Here is a 20,483-nt window from a genome sequence, read left to right as displayed (position 1 = left end):
ATCTGTGGGTACGTTCATTCCAGAGATGCACTTGGGGACATATGTACCCAGATACCTGTGGCACTGGTGGTGTGGTTTCCATGGGGCATCACGGACGCTTTTGGCCCAGGGTCACCATAGGCTGTTAAAGGGCATTCGTTTTTTTTTTCCTGATGACAACAAAGCAAGAGAGTAAGAGGTGAAAATAAATCTGTAATTGAATTAAAAAGACAGCTTCTGTAACTCTTACAGTAGGTAGTTTTCTTTTGGAATTTTTTTTCTTTCTTTCTTTTCTTTTTTTTTTTTTGGCTGCTTGGAAAACCTATTTGGACAGAAAGTGGTGACATGAACTTTTTGATTCCATTTACCTCCGGTTGTTGGAAGACACATGTATCAAATCACTACAGCCTAAAAAGAGGCTGTAGTACATATTTTTCCCGGGTAAGCAGTTTAGGGCTGGTGCAGTGGTTCCACGCTGCTGGAGGCCTACACGCCTTCCACTGTGTTGCACGGCTCCACTTGTATCATTGAAGATGGCTCACCTCCACGTCTGCAGCCTGCCAGTGGGAAGTGGGGAGAGGTGCAGTAGAGGGCATATACCTGGCAGCCATTACTTTTGCTCATATCTCATTGAGTCATAGCCATTTCTACCTGCAAGGGAGGCTGAGCAAGTCTTCTTTATTTTGAGTGGTGCTCAGGTTTTAGCTTTAAAGGGAGAGGAGGGCATGGGGAAGGAGGGAGGGAGGGAGTACGGTGCGGGGGAGAAACTGACTCAATATTGGAGGTTAACCAGTAGTTCTGCTACGTTATGGTTCTGTACTTCAGTCGCTAAGTGCTCTGAGCCTTTGTTGAATGCAAGTGTGTTTCATAAACCTCTGCTTGCTCAGTGAACTGAGTGGATAGTATCCTTTCAAAATTCGCATCCTCCCTAGAACCTCAGCTGTGACCTTATTTGGAAATAGGGTCTGTGAGGTGTAAGTAGTTAAGATGAGGTCACACTAGAGTGGAGTGGGCTCTTAATCCAAGGTCACCTGTGTCCTTATAAGAGAAGAGACATAGAGATATACACAGGAAGACCATGTAATGATGGAGGCAAAGATTACAGTGATGCTGCACACGCTAAGGGAGACCAAGGGCCACCAGAAGCTGGACGAAGCAAGGAAGGACCCTCCCCTAGAAGCTTTGGAGGGAGCATGGCCCTGCCAATACCGTGATTTCGGATTTCTAGCCTCTAGAATTAGGAGGGAATAAATTTCTGTTGTTAAGCCACAGCATTTGTGGTACTTTGTTGTAGCAGCCCTGGAAAATGAATACAGTCAGGAAGAATACATCTCTTGCCTTGACCCTTGGGACTTGCTTCCACCTGGAATCAGTGGGTCTGTCTTCTGAGCTTTACCCTGTGCCCAGGTGAGGCTCAGTGGAGGTCCCAGTCCAGGGACATTATAGGTTGTCCATAATATATGTCAGTGATTATTATCAGTCTAGTGGAGGATCAGACATTAAATAAGTAATCAAGCAGATACATATTTGATAAAAATTGTGGTGAGTTATACAGAAGAGAAGGACAGGTGTCAAGAGAGGCTGTGGCCAGGAAATCTAGTGTTGGCGGGGTGGAAGGGTGGGGTGTAGTGGTGGTGGTCACAGAGGGGTGGGGTGTAGCGGTGGTGGTCACAGAAGGCTTCCTCTCCTAAGGAAGCCACCTTGGTGCTAAGATGTGGATGAGTGGCAGTTAGAAAAAGGATGGGGAGCAAGTGGGGCCATTTTCTCTGGAAACATGGACTGGATATCAGGAGCTCAGGGACCATGGATCAGGGGTGCTCTCTGGGAAGTTAAAATTCCAAGCCCCACCCTAGACCTTATCTGTCAGGATTAAGGGAAAGTACTTTTGTAGGCTGGTAGGTCTAGAAATTTGTGTTTCTTTTAAACCTGCCCTTGGATATTTTCTTGCAAATTGCTGTACTAGGGTAGGGGATCTCACATATTCATGTGCTTATGACTCACCTAGAGAGCTTGCTCCAAATGCAGATTTTGGGTGGAATTCAGCAGGTTTGAGGTGGGACTTAGGCATCCATTTAACAAAAAAGATCCCTCAGGTGATTCTAATTCAGGCGATTCCCAGACCTCATTTTGAGAAGCACACCCCTGGAAGGTTAGGTGGCTCTGAAAAATCTGAAATTGATCTCTACAACAGCAAATGATTCCAGGGGAATAAAAGGGAGTATGTAAAGGAACGTTCGCATTTGGTCTCAGAACGGGGTGTGTGGGGTGGGCCGGAAGGGCAGCAGCATGTGACCTGGCCTTGTAGCAGCAGCCACAGCAAGAGGGCTGAGGCCACAGCAGGGAGGCCCGGGATGGCAGGTCACCAGAAGGGTCCAGAGTCATTGGGAACTCCGCCATTCCTGACCTTCACCTCACACCGGAAGGTGGCCCCTGCACACCTAACAGCATTCCTGACTTCAGAGTTCTCTGCCCTTGTGACAGCAGTAAAATGACGCAGTGTAGACCTTTTCTGCAGAAAGAAGACTGGCTCGGGCACCCCTTCCTGTTTCCATCCAGACTCCGGTGTTGGGTGGTGGGGAGCCTCGAATTCGGATCCAGAGTATCTTTAATGTTCGGTAACCACAGGGCCTTTGTGATCAGTGGGGCTTATCGGGGGGCGCTTGAGCTGAAAATGGAAACAGCGGAGAAATGAAAAGATCTCAGACCGCAGAGTTCCTGCTGGCCCACCTTCCTTCTCCATCGGGGGCACCTCAGGTCGTAATTACTGACACGCCATTTTTAGGTGGCAGGGTGATCTAAGGTGAATCCGGTCTTTGCACAGCCTGTCTTGGTTTGAAGCTAGAGCGTAAAGCATCTCATGCCCCTGTGTGTGTGTGTGTGTGTGTGTGTGTGTGTGTGTGTGTGTGTGTCCCTGTTCCCCTCGCAGCCTTCTGTGCTTGGGCTTCAGTGCTTCCTGCGCTGTGAGTTTCCCTGTGTTGGGTTCCTTCCAGCCCATGATGCTGCTAGTCATTCCTGCTTGACCTTTAGATTTTTCTCTTTAGGGAAAATATGATCATTAAGTCTGTATTCTTGAGCAGATGTATCACAGGCAGACTTCTTGCCTCACTTCACAGCCATGGGAGAAAAGTGTTTCCAAGTCGGTGTGAATTTTATTTTAATAACATGGAAATGAATATTAGATGTGAGGACCACTCTGGCTTGTGGCTGTTCAGACAGGAGCCTGAGGATGGACCGCGGTGCGCCTCGCTCTTGGAAATGATGACTTCAGCTTTTTGGGGGTCTGGCTTTTTGCCCGTTGGCGACACAGCGTGACTGGACTGTGGGGTTAATTAGCCAGAGCTTAATCCTGGGCCTCACAGCCCGTGCCCATGTGAGAGTTCGACAGAGCCAGGCCAAGTTCATGAGCTTCGTGTTCTGGTTCCTTCTCCTGGATGGTGAGACCGTCCAGAGGGTGTGTTCTGGAACTTTTCGGTCAGGCTTCCCCATGGTGCGTATTTCATGACCTCACATGAAAGGCCTGATTGCCAGGGGCGCTCTGTAGGAGAAACTGAATCACGGAGTCATGGAATCTCAGAGCTGGAAAGAGACTCTAAGCAAGAGAGAAGAGACCTTCTCTAGACTAGGGAGACCCCAACTTGGGGCTCCGACTCCACTCCTGTTGCGACTGAAACAGATTTCTGATGGGGAGCAGCGTGTAAAGGCACAGGGTGGGGCGGGTGGCTTGCTAGCTTTCTACTTTTGTTATGCAGATAAATAAGAGTCCATCCAATTTAGCAATCCGATAGAACTAGGTTTTTATAAAGAGGAATACCTGGATAGGGTGAAGAATAAACAAAAGCAAACTACATTTCTGGTGTGAGATATTTTAAAATCTCACTTTGCTTTTGGTGAATCCATCGGGACATGCAGTGGACCCCGTATAAATAGAGAACACAGCCGTGGGTGATTTCAGGTTCTGTCTGCCTAAAACCAGTCTTATCCCCTCTTCACGACTCTGTCAAAAATCTTTGCTTGAAATGACCCCGTTGTTCCCAGTAGTTACTAGACTAATACCAGTGGTGCCTCTTCTTAGGTGCAGAGTACGTGCCAAGCTGGCCACTTTAGAAGAAATAATAACTAGTTTAATGCAAGCAGCTTTGGAATTGTACTTATTGTCCTTATTTTATGGCTGAGGAAATTGGACTTGGAGAAGGAGAGAAACTTCTTCAGAGGTTACCAGGTGAACGTGGATTGCTGGCCCCTTTAGGTTTAGAATGCTGTTAAAATGCACATGCAACAGTTTGTACCCATTTTTGTAAAAAAAAAAATAAATAAAATAAATAAAAGGTAAGTCGACTTGGGTGGTAGGTAGAGTTACAGATAATTTTATTATACATATTTTCTTCTATGTATTCTTGGCATGTTTCAAACTCTGGTAAAATTTTCAAGAAGACACATATCTGACAACTGAATTTTGTGTGTGGACAAATTAATGAATTAATTTGTTTATTTTTGCGAGGCAACCCTTGGTCGACCTCACAGATTGCAAGGACCCTGTCAGTTTACAATCCCTTATTTTTTATTTTTTACACCTACAGCACCTGGTCTTCCTTGGTGGCCTCCCATCCAAGCACTAAAGAGGCCCGACCCTGCTTAGCTTCTGAGATCAGATGGGATCGGGCTCGTTCAGGGTGGCATGGCTGTAGACAGTTTTTTCTTTTTTAATTAAGCTACCTTGTCAGGGGCCTAAGACTTCTGTGAATGGAACTTTGCACAGAGGAAGAGTGTTTTAGGGAAGGAGGGAGAGAAAGAGGCTTGCTCTGTCTGAGGAGGCAGGTCCAGGTCTGGGCATCATGGAGAGTGAGTGTTTACCCCACACCTAACTGCTCGCGGCTAAGCCTGTTTGTTGTTCACCGTTGTATGTCGGCTCAGGCAGCCATAACAAAATACCACGGACTGGGCGGCTTCAACAGCAGAAATGTATTTTCTCTCAGTTCTGGAGGCTGAAAGTCCAAGATCAATGTGTCGGCAGGTGGGTTTCTTCTGAGGCCTTTGTCCTTGGCTTGCAGATGGCTGCCCCATCGCTGTGTCTTCACATGGCCTTTCCTTTGTGTGCACACATCCCCAGTGACCAAATTTATGTCCAAATTTCTTCTTACAAGGACACCAGTCGGTTTGGATTAGCCCCCACCATGATGGCCTTATTTTAACTTAACCACTTCTTTAAAGGCCCTGTCTACAGATATAGTCACATTCCGTGGTACTGGGGGTTAAGACTTCAGCATATGAATTTTGGGGAGTCACAGTTCAGCCCGTAACAAACATCACTGGCTTATTTGGGCAGAGATCTGTGCCTTCAGCATGTCAAGGGCGCTGAGGGCCATTGGGCTTCTCACGTAATCTATCTTGGGAATGTTCTGCCGAGAGCAAACCTTAGACCAAATCCCACCTCATGTACATTTTTTCAGCAAGCTGCCACGTAAACCTTCGTTATAGCTTGTGCTTGGAGCCCGATGACGTCCTAGTTGTCTATTCTCTAGGCTGTCTGATAGCATCTTGCATGGAAGTTTTCCTCACGGCAGATGAGAAAGTTCTGGGGGCAACATTCCGTTTTCTAGTTGGAAGAGGCAGCAGAATCATCGGGAAATGTCTGTTCACAGACCAGGTGGTGCTCTGGGCCAGAGTGTACTCAGAAAGATGCGGGTCTTGGTCTAAGAGTTTGTTGAGGAAAAGCCAACGAGTGTAGCCAAACCACACATCTTGAACCACCCCCCCTCACTTCCTCCCACATGAGATTATTTCTGATATTCATGGTGCTAAATTCCACCTTCTGGTGGGTATGGGAGATAAAGATGGCGGACGTGTTGTTAGAATGCCAATGGGCATGGGTTTCGATCGTCATCTTTCAAATACTAACTGCCCCCGGCAGTATGTGTTTCCCCCTTAGGGGCCTTAGATGTTACTTGACTGCACCTAGATTAAAATGGACATACGCTGTGTCACACAGGTGGTGCCACTGTGTTTTAAGGTAAACTGCAGACAGTGTAAGAGTTTATGAGAAAACTTCACCTCATCAATGTTTTGCCTTGAGCCCTCCCTGTTCCCAGATCAAGTGATTTCCTGTCTTGAAAAGTTCAACAAAATCAAGAGAGAGATTGGATTTGATGCTGCATTTTTATTAGATGTTAAGTCTTGAAACTGTTTTTGCTGAACACTGGTCAGGGGAATTCGAGAAGCAGAAACTGGGCTTCTCTTTTCATCCCTTGAAAAGAGAGAAAGAGGATGGATTCATCACGAGAACTGACATTTCAAAAAAAAAAATGGTTTAGTGCGTGCGATGGGTCTGAAGAAACAACATTTAGATCTCGGGAGTGTCTGTATTTTTGAACTGTTTCCAAACTTCTAGAGTAAGACTTGAGAAATAATAAAATATTGACCATAGTTCCGAGAGGAAAACACAGAGCGATCTTCGGCGAAGGCTGCCATTGTGCTTACATTCTGTTCCTTTCTCTAACGTGTCGTGAGCCCCTCCTGTGAGCCCCACACTGTGCTGGACATCAGGGGAGCTCTCTGACTTTTCTGATCTCTGTCATCGCATTGAGCCTAGTGGACACAGTATATTTAACCATTTACTTGTTTACCCAACAGATATTTCCGAGAGCTTATTATGCTTTCACGTGGTTCTAAGCTCTCTGCCAGTGATCTCTCACTGGGTACATATTCAGTGAATATCCTGTTAGATTTCCTCCTGATATCTCCCTTCATGACCACCAGAGAGAATTGCCAGCCCACCACACTTACTTTATTCCCTCCAGACTTTTCTGAGAATGGCCTGGGGTAGGATGGACAGGAGAATTTAGCAAGAGCCTGTAAGTAAAATCCACATAATGGAGAGTTGCCCTTGCTCACCCGCCATGATCTGTTCTTTACGTAGCAGTCTGAATGAGATCTTGAAAAACAAAACTCAGTTTACCTCAGTCCCCTCCTTAATACTCTGGAGCTTCCCAGAGTGCACTTGGGCTGAACTTTTTCACCACGTACTAGGTCCACAAGGCTCTTTAAGACCCAGGCCTTGCCCACCTTTCTGATCATCTCCTACTCCCATCACCTCACTTGCGGTGCTCCAGACATGTGGGTTTTCTTTCTCAATAACTGCCTCAGGGCCTTTGTACTTGCTGGCCCCCCTACCTGGAATGCCTTTCTCGAAGACTGCTTGATTTTCATCGATCTGACTTTGTGTTGTAAAGAATTCCCCCTTTTTGCACTGTCCTCTTTTATTTTCTTCTCATCATGTTTGACTCCCTGAAATCAGCTTCTTTCTTCTTTTTTCTTTGATATTATCCACTTTCCTCAATCAGAATAGAGGCTGCCTGAAGGCAGAGCCTTTGTCTGTTCATTCGCTCCGTGTATTCCTGGCACAATCTCAGTGCCTGCTCCAAAGTAAGAACTCTGTAAATATTATTGTTGACTCACTGAATGAATAAATCTCACTTAATGCCCTTTGGAAGCTGTGAGTCAAGAATGGAATTCATTTTTAAAATTATGCTTGCAGCTGTTGAACTCTGTTTCTAGAATAAGACTCGGCTTGGAGATACCGCTGTGGAGCATGCCATCAGTTGAGCTGATCTGATTAAGGTTTTATTAACAAGAATCCAGCATGTAACGGAGGAAAATTTCAAGTCGAAATCAAATGCACACTTACCTGTAACTCTTTTACTGGCTTTCAGCCAAGTTAGATTTCTTTGACCAAAGAAACAAAGTGAAACAAGACAGTAATCGGAATGATGTGTTAGGGCTCAGAGGTTTGCTAGGAACGTGTGTAGCTTCAATCTTTCATATTCCTACAATCTGAGGTGTGTGTGTGTGTGTGTGTGTGTGTGTGTGTGTCAGAGGGGCATTGCCTCTGGTCTGGGTGCTGACTTCAGAGCTGCTGTCTAGCAATGTGACAAGATCCTTATTACTTTCTCTTCCGATGGTGGATATAGAACAGAACATTTTTGCCTGGAACCAGGAAGGTCTTGGGCTACTTAATCAGCTCTTTAATAGACACAGGTGTTTTAGAGTGCGTCAGTCATTCAGTGCATCAACAGATATTTGCTGAGCACCTATTAGGTGCGAGGTGCTGGGAGACATTGCTCAATAAAACAGACATGTTAACTTGTAATCGAGTAGCTTTGAAGACATGTCCTACGTGAGAGAAGTGGAAATAATATGTGCCAAGTGCTTCATAATTGGTAAGGTGTTATTGATTGTGTGGGAGATGTACTAGGAAAGCCGGCTTTGGGTTAGCAATGGAGGGGCGATTTGATGGCCCGAGGGTGCGAGGGGCCAGCAAGGCTTCCCTCCCTCCATCCTTTCTCTTCCCTGGACTCTGGCTCAGGCTAGTGTTAGCAGTGACTCACCTTGGTCAGAGGGAAGGACAAGAGTGTCTTGTACGTAGGGAGACACGTTTAAGGTCTGTGGCTGGCAATCCCTCCCAAAGTATTTAATAATATATAGGTGGGGTGATCCCTGGGGGCTGTATGTGTATAGAATTGAACTCTTTGTGATTCGTGACCCATCCATTGCACAAGGACTTAGGGCTACCGATGGGGTGAATAGAATTGGCCCATCTCTCCAAATCTCCAACAGCATCCCCTCTGAAGGGATGCCATACAGATGAAAGATAAGGCCTGTCCCACACGTTGTCACTGCCTTGGCACCCCACATTAATGTTCCTTATCACTGCTCTTATTTGAGTGGCTCAGTGTTAACATCTCAGAAATGACAAATAGGGTCTCCACTTCTGAGGATGTGGTGAGTTGGAGGCCCTTTTCCAGGCGATAGATTTTGTCTCAAAGCATTAAAATAGCATCTGTTCTAAGTCAATACTTCTTTTCAAGTTAACGTCTCAAAACTCCTCCAATTCACCAGGAGTTCCACCACTTCTCAGAGCAATTTTGTAGGTCGTTAGTTTTGTAAGTCACCTCGAATTCAGAATAATAACTCTGGGTTGGGCGTAGGAGGCTAGCCGATTGACTTAGAGGCATTTAGAGTTCATTTTTCAAAACAAACGCTGCAGGGTTTTTGTGTGTGTGTGTGTTGGTGGAGATGTTTTTTAAAAAGACTTAAAAAATTTTAAATTGTGATAAAAAATACATAACATAAAATTTATCATTTTAACCATTTTTAAGGTATACAGTTCAGTAACGTTGAGTAGATGTATGTTGTTGTGAAACAGATCTCCAGAACTCTTTTTAGCTTGCAAACTGTTATTTGTTAAATGACAATTCTCTATGTCCCCACACTCCCGGCCCCAAACAACCACCATTCCACTTTCCGATTCTATGAATCTGACTACTTAAATACCTCATCAAGTGGAATCGTGCGGTATTTGTCTTTTTCTGACTTGCTTATTTCACTTCGCATAATGTCCTTGAGGTTCATCCAGGTCGCAGTATGTGTCAGAATTCCTTTCCTTTTTAAGGCTGAATAACATTTCCTTGTAGTGTGTGGAACACACTTTAACCATTCACCTATTGATGGATGACACTTGGGTTGCTCTTGGCTATTGTGAGTGGTGGTGTGATGATCATGCATATGCAAATCTCTCTCTGAGATCCTGCTCTCAGTTCTTTTGGCTGCATACCCGGAAGTGGAATTGCTAGATCATATGGTAATTCTATTTTTAATTTTTTGAGGAACCTCCATACTGTTTTCCGTAGCAGCTGCACCATTTTACATTCCTACCAATAGTACATAAGGGTTCCAATTTCTCCACAGCCTTGCCAATACTCGTTATTTTCTGTTTTTTATTTTTTTTGATGGTAGCCATCATCATAGGTATAAGGTGGTATCTCATTATAGTTAAACAATGTAGTTTCATTACTTTTTACTTCATATTTACCTAAATTGTACTCAACACAAAATGTAATCATGTAACAGTATAATCAGTACACTAATAAAACCTAGTAGCCACTGTTTATTGAGTATTTATTAAGTTTTCTAAGCAACTTGCGTGACTCGATTCTCACCTCAACTTCGTGAGGGAAGTTCCATTTTTACCCTGCTTTACAGGAAATTGAGGGTTGGCGAATTTAAGTAACTTAGCCAAGGTTACCTAGTCAAAGGCCTGGATTTGGATTTGAACCCAGCTGTCTGGCTTCCAGGGAACCTTCTGCCTCCCTGTTTCTAATTAACTGAGCTACATAAAATTCATATCCTGAGATGACCCATATCAGGAAAGGTGTAGTAGATAAGGAGATCTTTCTCTGAGTTTCTTGGTGGGCTCAGGAGCTGAAGATTCTGGAATAAGGTTCATGCCTCAGTCATCACTGAAGCCTCATGTACCATCCTGAAGCTGGAACACCACAAACAGTGGCCAACTCTCTTTAAGCCTGTGGCTTGTAAAGGATTCTGTACTTTTTTGCTTTGAATTCCTGTAACTCTTGAGTAAATGATAGAGAAAGTGAGGAAAGAGACCCCTAATTTTGAACATCTCTTTCTTGACAGTATTTCAATTCCTGAATTTGGTTTCTATTCCATGTGTGTGCATGAGGGTGGGGGTGAGGGGCAGTGTTGAATGAATTTCTTGCATTAGAGGGTTCGTTCTCATATCCTTCAGATTTCCTGGAAAATCATGGAAGCACTGGAATGCCTATCAAATCAAAAATAAATGTCAAATATTTGGTTTAATTTGGCTAATCTTTATTTAATTTTATTTTTTGATTAGGCTTAATATTAGTCCGGTTCCCTATGGGTGCTATCAAAGTGATGCTGGCCATAATTCTTCATATCAGTTCCAATGTTTGTTTTGGATTATTGCATTAACAAGTGCTTCAGATTACACTAGGAAAAATATGTTATGTTATTTAAACTCCGGGGAGCAATTCCGCACTCACATCTGCTAGTCCTATCAGTAAATAATGGCACAGGGCCATTCTAACAGGGCCCATTAAATCTGCGGGGCCACTCCTCACTCTTCGATATGCTTTATTGACATTTTTCTTATTTTGGCACCATAAAAGGAAGTCTCCGTTAAGAACTCAACTCACAGACTAATCCCCTAGAACTTTTTCTTTTTAAACAAGACAAATTTGAAAACATGGTGCTGCTTCCTGTCACAAAATCCTAGACAGAGTTTAGAGGATGAGTTTGGTAGCGTATCCTGAGTCTCATTGATGGGGAGTCTGAAAGGATTTGCTGTTGGCACCGGAGGGGCTGCCGAGAGGCCTGCTTATCCCGCTTCTGGACTCAGACCTACTGCCGTGGTTATGCTTGTGGTTAATTTAGACACCTTCTATCTGTATGACACTTGGAGCCCTTATCTATGACTTGTGAATGAGAATACCTGCCTCATGGGGCCTCTGCAAAGATTCAGACAAGCTGAGGTATATCACGTACCTGGCAAAATATGATTGTCAGTCAAAAGGATAATTACTTTTATTATCACTTGTTAGGGGCTGAATCATAACCCCTCCAAATTTACATGTTGAAGCCCTAACTTTCCCAACCTCGTAATGTGGCTATATTTGGAGAAAAGGTCTTTAAAGAAGTTAAAATGAGGTCATGTGGGTGGGCCCTGATCCAGTCTGTTGTCTTTGTAAGAGGGCAGTTAGACACACAAAGAGACACCAGGGGTGCACGCTCACAGAGGAGAGACCCTATGAAGACATAGGGAGAAGGTGGCCATCTGCAGGCCAAGGAGCGAGGCCTCCGAAGAGATCAACCCTGCTGACACCTTGATCTCAGGCTTCCAGCCTCCAGAACTGTGAGATGATAAACTCTGTTGCTGAAGCCACCCAGTCTGTGGTTTTGTAATGGCAGCTCTAGCAAACTCATACATCGTTTAAGTTCTTTGATGCTTTCACAACTGCTTAAGTACTTTGTGTATAGGGAAAAAAAGCCCTGGATTTTAATATGAGAGGCCAAAGTCTCTCGGCCTTCACCGACCTCTCCTACCGTTTCTGTTTTCTGTCTTCTTTCTTCCACTCTTTCTGAGGACTGTTGTGCCACCGTTGGACATCTTCCAGGGCCATCTTCTTGTCCCCTACCTTGTTAGATCCTATGGCAGGGATGCTGGGCCTCACTTTTCATCTTAAACCATCTTTGAGAGTGGCATCTCCTCTCCCTCCCGGTCTGTGCATGGGTCAGATGTAAGCATGTTCACTTTCCTAAGCATTTATTTTCAAGGCTTTACTGCCAACCATTACCAAGAAACGGGCAGATAGAATGGGAAGCGACTAGATTTTAGGGGAATCTTAAACAGCCAGGGCGGGCTTAACTCCAACCCAGTAAAAAGCCAGAAGAGCACAGGGATGGGCACGTGAAGGGTGGGGGTGGTGTCAACGCCTCATGACCTGAATAACCTGTGGGGTTCACAGGAGGGCCAAGCCTTCACAGATGCTTTTATTGGAGATTTCAGCAACTTTCACTTCGGGGTTGTCTGACTTGTTGGAGAGGGGTCTGGGTTATTTGTGCCGCTCTTCATGATTTCCTAGAGAGCCTGTTCACGTGGGCGTGGGGAGATTGATTCAGTTCAAAGAGCTGAGATACTTTAGTTAGCTATTGACTTTAATAGTCTTTTGCAGCTGATAACATTGTTAAGGGTTTTTTTTTTTCTTCTTTTTAAGGAAACTTTTAATATAATAGTTTTTTTGGTGGTTGGAGGGAAAAGTTATTTTTGTTTATATTCTTTTCAGCAGTAAAGAGAGGGAGAGAGAGAGGGGAAGGGAGATTTCCGTTTTGAATTTCTTCTCATTGTTTTTCTTGATCTTTTAACCCCTCTCGGTGTGGCCACCCGTCAGTCCCCCACTCTGCCACCTTCAGAGGCTCACTGTTGCGGGTCCTCCTCGTCCTCTTTCTCCCAGGGCTAGTTTACTTTAGCCCTCCCTCTCCGGACCATGGTTCTTGTTTTTCACTTTCGTGGATCTCGAAGAATAGAGCAAGAACTCAGCAAATACTTATTGGTTGGTCTTTTTTTGCGGGGAAGGAAGGGGCGTTAAGTTCTTCTTTCTTTTCTTAGGGGCTGTTGAGAAGCAGGAGATTAGTTTTTATTTATCTCTCTGTGCCCGGGCTTTCTGTAGAGGTCAGTGGGAGTGGGGATGGGGCGGGGAGAAGTGGGGCGTGTCTTTGGGCCTGGATCATAGCTGAGGTGAGGCCTGTGACCAGCCATCGAAGCCGCAACAGTTGAGAGAGAAATGCTTGTGATCCTACTTCTGGTCCCCTGCCTGGATGGGGTGGGAAGAGATGAAGTAGGGACCCCAAGTGAATAGCCCAAGGTGCCTGGGCTATTCTTCGGCTGCCCCCAAGCTGGGAGCAGCAATTGATTATTAACTTTATGCAGTTCTGGGCCGCACTGTGCATTCTTTACCCTTGGCTTCTGTAAGAAAACGTCAAGGGAGAGCCATGGAGAAAATGTGCCCTGGCAAATGGACACAGATCTATCCCGGTGGGTTATGAGAGCCTGTGAGTATAAAGAAGTCATTATTATATAAATCAAGGAGACACAAGTCTGGACAGCAGGTAGCTCAACTTTGGAGAACTCAGAACGCCCCCTACCCAAAAAGAAAACAAGGCAGGAAGGGGAATTATCAAAGACGGGGTGAGTTCTCTGGGGCCTCAGACTGCCTCCTGTACTGCCTGGGTCCTCAGTGCCACCTCCTCTCATTCTCTTCTCCCCGCACCCTTGCTGTCCTCTGTTGCCCCTCTCCCTGCCCCCGTGGCCATAGGGCTGCCACCCTAGAGTCTAGGGCGTTCTGAGCCCCGTGCACCCAGCACAGCCAGCCCAGGGCCTAAATCAGATTCATACAGCTTTGCAGTATTCAATTGTGAACTTTTAATCCCGCACCCCAGGTGACCCATAAGCTCTCTCTATTTTTCCCTGTAGCTGTCTTTTGAGATACATTGGCCAGGCCTTGTTAATGGTTTGTTTTTTGTTTTTTTTTTCCCCCCCGCTGTGATTTATTAGATTAGAAGCTCAGTTTTTGGCCTCTCTCCTCCTTGGGAGACGTTCTTGCTTCGTCTCCATAAAATGTTGCTGTTGGGGCTTTTCCTGGTTTATTACTTTGCATTAATACCTGGCAGCTTATATCTGAGCTCTCCTTTTATTTCCTTAATGTACAATATTGCCTCCCCTTCAGAGGGCCTGGGCCTTGCTAAGGGTTTGTTGACCTCTCATTTTTCACGTTGGGAGGTTAAGAGTTTGCATTTGTCAGTCCCAGCCTAGTGATAAGTGGCACAGAGATTTTTAAATGGTTTGTTTTAAGCCACGTGACTAATCAGGGGCAAAATGAACCAAGGATGCTAGAAATGAGCAAGAAAGGAAGAAGGCAAATGAACTTCTGACGTGTACTGCCCTTTGGTGTCTTACAAGACATTTGTTTTTAGCTTGGTGTTTGTGAAACAGGTAGAAAGGATTCCTTGAGCTAATAAAGAAGCAATCAATAGAAAGGGATGTAGGAACAAAGTGCTGTGATGATTGTGATGCTGAATCTATTAAGTTCCACATATACTTCCCCTCCAAACCCTGTCTTAGTAGAGGGATTACCAGCCCCTCGCATTGGGGGATTTTGATTGGATGACAAAGCCATCAGTCAGTTTTGCCCTGGGTTTGTGTGCGGCTCATTGACCGGGTCTTAGTCTCAGTGCATCTGATTCTCCGAAAGAAGTAAGGAAGGAGAGGTGGAATTGGATGAATGCAGCAGGCTGGCGGATTTATCTGGTGACTTCAGGGAATAAACTGGGAGGAGGTTCCTTGGGTTCTGATCTCTGGAGGGTCCCGGGCGGGAAGGTAGGTTTGATCGAGGGAGTTGATTCCATCCCTAGTGCAGGGCTGGCATTTAGTGCCAACAGAGTCTGCCGTGAAGGACACTTCATTACCCTCCGAGTCCTTGAAGATTGGAGGGGCTCTGAGTTTCTTAGCCTTAGAGACAGGAAGTGGAGCCCCTTTTCAGAGCATTCCAGAATCCATATCTCAGTCTGGAGACAGAGGAGAAAGATGCTTGAGATACTACTCCGCTCTTTGAATTCACAGCTGGGTCATCAGCCCAGTTATGTCTTTTGCAGCTTTTGTGCCCTCGATCAGGGGTCCCCAACTCCCCAGGCCATGGACTGGTACTGGTCCCTGGCCTGTTAGGATCTAGGCCGCACAGCAGGAGGTGAGTGGTGGGCCAGCAAGCAAAGCCTCATCTGTATTTGCAGCTGCTCCCCAGCACCAGCATCACCACCTCGGCTTCACCTCAGATCATCAGGCATTAGCTTCTCATAGGAGTACTGGTCCCTGGTACCAAAAATGTTGGGGACTGCTGCCCTTGATTGTAAAGCCTTCTGCCTGGACATTACTGAGGAGGGACAGGTGTTAGAATATGCCCTGAGTGGACACATGATTGGGCCCCTGGATCCAGGAAGTAACAAGAGAGCTAATGCTGGTAAAGAGCTCAGCCCAGGGCCTGGCCCTGTAAAGTCAGCCTGGAGAAAATGAACTTGTGAGTTATGGTCTGCGTGTACCGAGTTCCTTCAGGTGCCCCCAGAAGCTGGATGAAGGAACCACCCTCCCGCTAGGAGCGCCGTGGAGCCTAGAGCGTTTGCAGAAGGTCGTTGGAGAGATTTTAAGTGCTTTCCGACCAACCCTGGTGTCATTCGCTGTGGAAATTCTTAATCAGACACGTGGCCCCTGCCGATTTTAGGGGAAGGCACAGTTTGGGACAAACACCTGACCTTTCCCTCTCTTCCCGACAGCACGTGGGCAGGACAGAGGCTCCTAGCTCAGCTCATCCATGACCTCAGCTGCTCTTCCCTTAGGCCTTCTAAGTGCTTGGCTGTTAGAACCCACTGGTTTGGCCAGGTAATTCGGTTAACGGAGGTGTACACTTTTTGGAGTACCTGTTGGTTTGCAGTGAGTCAAAAAAAAAATAACCCCCACCCCCAAACAGAGCTCAAGTCTTCACCCCAGACTGCTAGTAATTTAATTGGATGGAAATGATATGATTTGTGAGTGATGATTTATTTCCATCCCTCTGCAATCAGTCTTTTATCTTTTTAGGCCCGCCCCTGCATGTGTGAAACAATTAAGGTGTGAGCCAGCTGGGAGACAGCACCGGGCGCTAAATTGGGTAGCTGGCAGGCCTTGTGCAGTTCCGACTATCAAGTGCGAAATGAGTTAGACAAGGAGGAGGCTGATGTGCAGAGCCAGAGGGGAAGGGTTCCTGAAAGAAGCACAGCAATGGAAATGAATAAAACTTTTGTTAGAATCTCAACATTCCTGAGGGCCAGAATGCAGGAGAGGTGAGTTCAGAAGGAGCTCCTTATGTAGAGTCAGCAAGATAAGTGTCTTATTGGCATTTCTCAAACTGGATTCAGCAGATCTGGGCCGGGCCTAGGATTCTGCCTTTCTATCAAGCTCCAGAGTGATGCTGATGCTGCTGGTCTGAGGACCACCCTTGCATAGCGAGGTCTTAGATAATATTTAGATTAGGTATTAATCTGTAGATCTAGATAATGTAATTAAAGGTGTTAGTTACAAGGAGAAGAAACTATTGGCACATAGGACTTACATGCCTCTCTAAACATTCTCAGGGTGGCGCATGGCATTGTATGGCCTGCATTAGATGCTACCTGTATCACTTCTTAGGTGTGTGACTCTGGTGTCTTAGTTCACTTGGGCTGCTATCACGAAATATGGACTGAGTAGCTTATAAACAACAGAAATTGATTTCTCAGAGCCTGGAGGCTGGAAGTCGGAGGGCAGGGTGCCAGCGTGGTTGGGTGAGGACCCTCTTCCTGCTTCATGGCTGGTGCCTTCTCTCTGTGCCCTCATGTGGTGGAAGGGGCTGGGGATCTCTCTGGAGCCTCAGTTTTCTCTCTGTAAGACAGAGGGAGGCTTACTGGATAGAGATGAACGAGATGGTGCAGGAAAAGTGCCTGGCATGTTGGATGCACCCAGCGAATGTCAGCTTTTCTTTCTTTCTTTCATCACTGGAGAACCTCCAGTGATGAGTCTGCTCCCATCTGGAAACTGGTTCTAGCTCTCTGGCTATCTTTCTTGGGGGTATTGTGTACCCTCAAGGTCATTCTCTAATGACCATCTTGCAAGAGAGTTGGTGGCTGTGAAGGAAATGCTCCCCGCTGCCTCTCAAGGTTTTATAGCGGTAGAAAAGTTGGAAAAGTCGTGTGTATGTTTCACTTCGCAGGACTGCAGTCAGTTGGAGCAGCCTCACCTGACTCCATCAAGCTGTGCTGATGGAATTAGTGGCAGATTTAGGCACCAATGGCCCATGCACTTAGGAGAATCAGACATCTCAGGGCTGCCTTCAGTCCTGCTGAGTGCCATCACTGCGGATGCCACCTCGGTGTCTCCGAAGCACCTGCTGGGGGCGGGCATGCTGGTCGGATCTCAGCTTATGGCAGCCCGAGGTCTCAGTGTGATTTGGTTTTCTTCAGTCAGCTGTCAGTGACACCGCTGAGTGGGGAGGAGGCCTGAGTCACTTATAAAGAGGGTGAAATCTTAGAATTTAGGGCCCCTGCTTCATAAAAGCCAGGTTGCGGATGAGGTACATTAGGATATCTTGAAAAAGCAGATTCTGGGCCTTACTTGGGGGTTCCTAGTAGCTCTGGATGGTTGGGTAGAGCATGCCTTCATTGTATTTTTAAAACCACTCCCAAGTGAGTCTCGTATGCAGCGAGCTTCCAGTCTTTTTGGTGCTGGCACTTGATGCCAAGGTACACATCTGTGATTCGCCCAGCTTCACAGAGCAGTCAGTGACAGAAGTAGAGCCACACCCAGTCTTTGGAACTTAGAACTTCTTTTTTGGGCTTACAGACCCCTCTGAGACAAACCTCTGTAATTTTTGCTTATAAACCTCTGATTCATGCCAGAAATTCAGCTCAGCCAAACGTGGTCCCCTCTAAACCAGTGGTCCTCAGCTGGGGACCAGGGGACATTGGGCAACTGCTGGAGATATTTTTGTCATGACTTGGGGAGGAAGGGGAGGCACTACTGGCATCTAGTGGGTAAAGACCAGGGGTACTGCTAAATATGCTGCAGTGCACCAGACAGCCCTCACAGCAAAAATGATCGAGCCCAAAATGTCAGTACTGCTGAGGTGAGAGACCTTGGTCTAGCTCAGTGCTTCCCAGACTTAACTGCACTTGGTCATGATTTAGCAGGTCTGGGGTACGGCCTGGAATTCTGCATTTCTCACAAGCTCCTTGCTGACGTTGACGCTCTCCTGGGGATCACACTTCACACAGCAAGCGTTTTCTAGAGCAGTCAATTTCAGGGTGACCCTGATATGGATTGGAATCATAACTCTATTACTTAATTAGCCGTATGACCTTGGGCAAGTTAACTTAACCTCTAAGTTCCTTCATCTGTGAAATGGGGATAATGTTACTTGGGGTCAAATGAGATAATATTTGTAAAGAGCTTAGTGGGGTTCTTGGCCTTGGCGAGCAGTCAATAAATGTAGCTGTTATTTTCACTACCATTATTATTATTTGCTTAGCTCTTCAGTTCTATTTGTCTAATATTTCATTTATCTTCTTTGTGCCTAATGTTTTGCTAAAATAGGAATAGTTGGGAGGAGATGCAAAGGATTATCTCTGCGATGGTGAATTGTAAAGTTAACTGGTGTTATTTTCACTCATAAGTCACCCCACCCTCTGGCACTGGGTGGGAACTGAGGCTGGAATAGGAGATGTAAGATCAGCTATGTTCATCACATCCCTGAAACACTGCAGTTATACTGCACTCAGTCACCAAAAGTGACTGTGGAAAGGATGTCCTGAAAACGAGGTACCCGTTTCCTAGGTTTTTATTCTAATAACGGTTTTATGGATAATAGAGAAGCGTGACAAGTAAACATGGCTATCCAGTTTGACCAGCATTCAGAAATATTTGATGTCTAGCAGAGGGGTATTTCAGAGCAGGTTCAAAGCCCAGCATTGCCATGTATCAGCCATGTGACCTGGGAATCATTTAACATCTCAAAGCCTCAGTTTCCTCATCTCTAAAATGGGAGAAAAATGGTACCTACTTCCAGAGTTGAAGTGAGGCCGACGTGAGATGAAGCATGCATATTACTTACTGACTATGGACCAGTATCGCTCTAGGCCTCCAATTTGAGGTCGTCGCTAGGAAGGCTGTCTACAAGGGTTAGTACATTAGAATTACGTGGGAAACTTATTAAGAACAGAGCTTCTAAGGCCTCTCTGGGGTAGTTGAATTCACTAGGTCCAGGCTGAGGCTCAGGAATCAGCATTTCAAGTAAGCACCCCAGGGGCATACTGGGATTGGTGTGCCAGTGCTAAGTCCTAGTGCTAAGGTTAGAGAGGTCACCTTTGGTACCGTGGAGCAGAGATGGAAACCCGGCTGGGCAGCAGAGATGGAAACCCGGCTGGGCGGAGAGGTAAAAGGACACGGTAAGTCCTGAGCATTGTTCTGACAGACCTTTTATTTTGGCAGAGGCTTATGCTTTCTTTGCCAAGCCATCCTTTATTACTTGGAAAGAGGAGGGGGAGTGGGGAGGGGAGAAGGGACATCTACAGCTGGCTGTCAGAGCAGTTGACCTCCAGATGGGATAACCTCAGAGCCAGGTTTAAGCAATCTGGAAGCCAGAAGTGGAGGTGAGGGAGGTGAGAGCAGAGGCAGGTGCTAGAGGCCTTTCTGCAGATTTCCTGATAAATGTGAAAACTCAAGACTGTCAAGCCGGAAGGCTTTGCGGTGGGGTGAGTTTGGGGAGGAAGTCAGGTGCAGAGGAAGCCTCCCTGGATCCAGGTGCTAGCCCCCAGGAGGCATCTTCGGAGGAAAGGGTGTGAGCCGTGAGAGTGCCTTGCAGGCAAAGGCAGGGTGAGCTCAGGTGTGCGAGCTCCCTCTGTGTGCTGTGGAGCTCCTGGGGAGAGCAGATGGCTTCCGTCACTGCCAGCGCTAAATCAATGACTAGTGGGGTGAACGCTGCCAATTAGCAGGATATCAGGATCCCTTCCCCCAGTCTAAAGGGTCCCATCTGGGCACCCAGGCAGAGCACTTTGCCTCCTGATGATAAAGATTCAGCTCTTAACTGCTTTACTGAGAAGTTAAGGTGCATGAAATGGATAAGAGCAAAGACTATAGAGCCACTGCCTGCTTTCACGTTCCAGCTTGGCTACGTACCAGCTGTGCAAGCTTGATAAAGTTACTTCACTCTTCCATGCCTCAGTTTCTCCATGCATAAAATGAGAACGATAACAGTAGTACTCTATCAGCTATTGCCACAATAATGCTGCCCAGCTAACGACCACTAAGCCTGAGTAGCACACACTAATAACTTGACTGTTCACACATCTGGGTGGCCAGAGGGCTCTCTGATCTTGGCCGGCCTTGCTCACATGTCTGAGGGTCACTAATCCGGAATGACCTTGGCCGGTGTGATTGAGGTAGTTCCCTCTGCTCCACATGTCTCTCATCCTCTGGCAGCGTAGCCCAGGCCAGTCCTCATGGATTTGACAAAGGTGCAAGAGCCTGCAAGCCGCTCAGACATTGCTTTTAAATCTCCTGTAGGATGTCTGCT

At 46.2% G+C, this 20,483-nt stretch overlaps 1 protein-coding gene and 1 pseudogene across 3 annotated transcripts in view; one reads left to right on the top strand and one right to left on the bottom strand.

Annotated features, from left to right (window-relative positions):
- Positions 1-20,483, top strand: part of CHST11 (carbohydrate sulfotransferase 11) — a 249,962-nt gene that overhangs the window by 21,510 nt on the left and 207,969 nt on the right. The window lies entirely within an intron of this gene.
- LOC120615220 (uncharacterized) lies at positions 4,548-4,666 on the bottom strand (annotated as a pseudogene).

This window comes from Pteropus medius, unplaced genomic scaffold, assembly GCF_902729225.1.
Source record: "Pteropus medius unplaced genomic scaffold, Ma_sr-lr_union100, whole genome shotgun sequence".
In the NCBI taxonomy this organism is placed as follows: domain Eukaryota; kingdom Metazoa; phylum Chordata; class Mammalia; order Chiroptera; family Pteropodidae; genus Pteropus; species Pteropus medius.
This window is presented reverse-complemented; position numbering and strand designations above follow the sequence as displayed.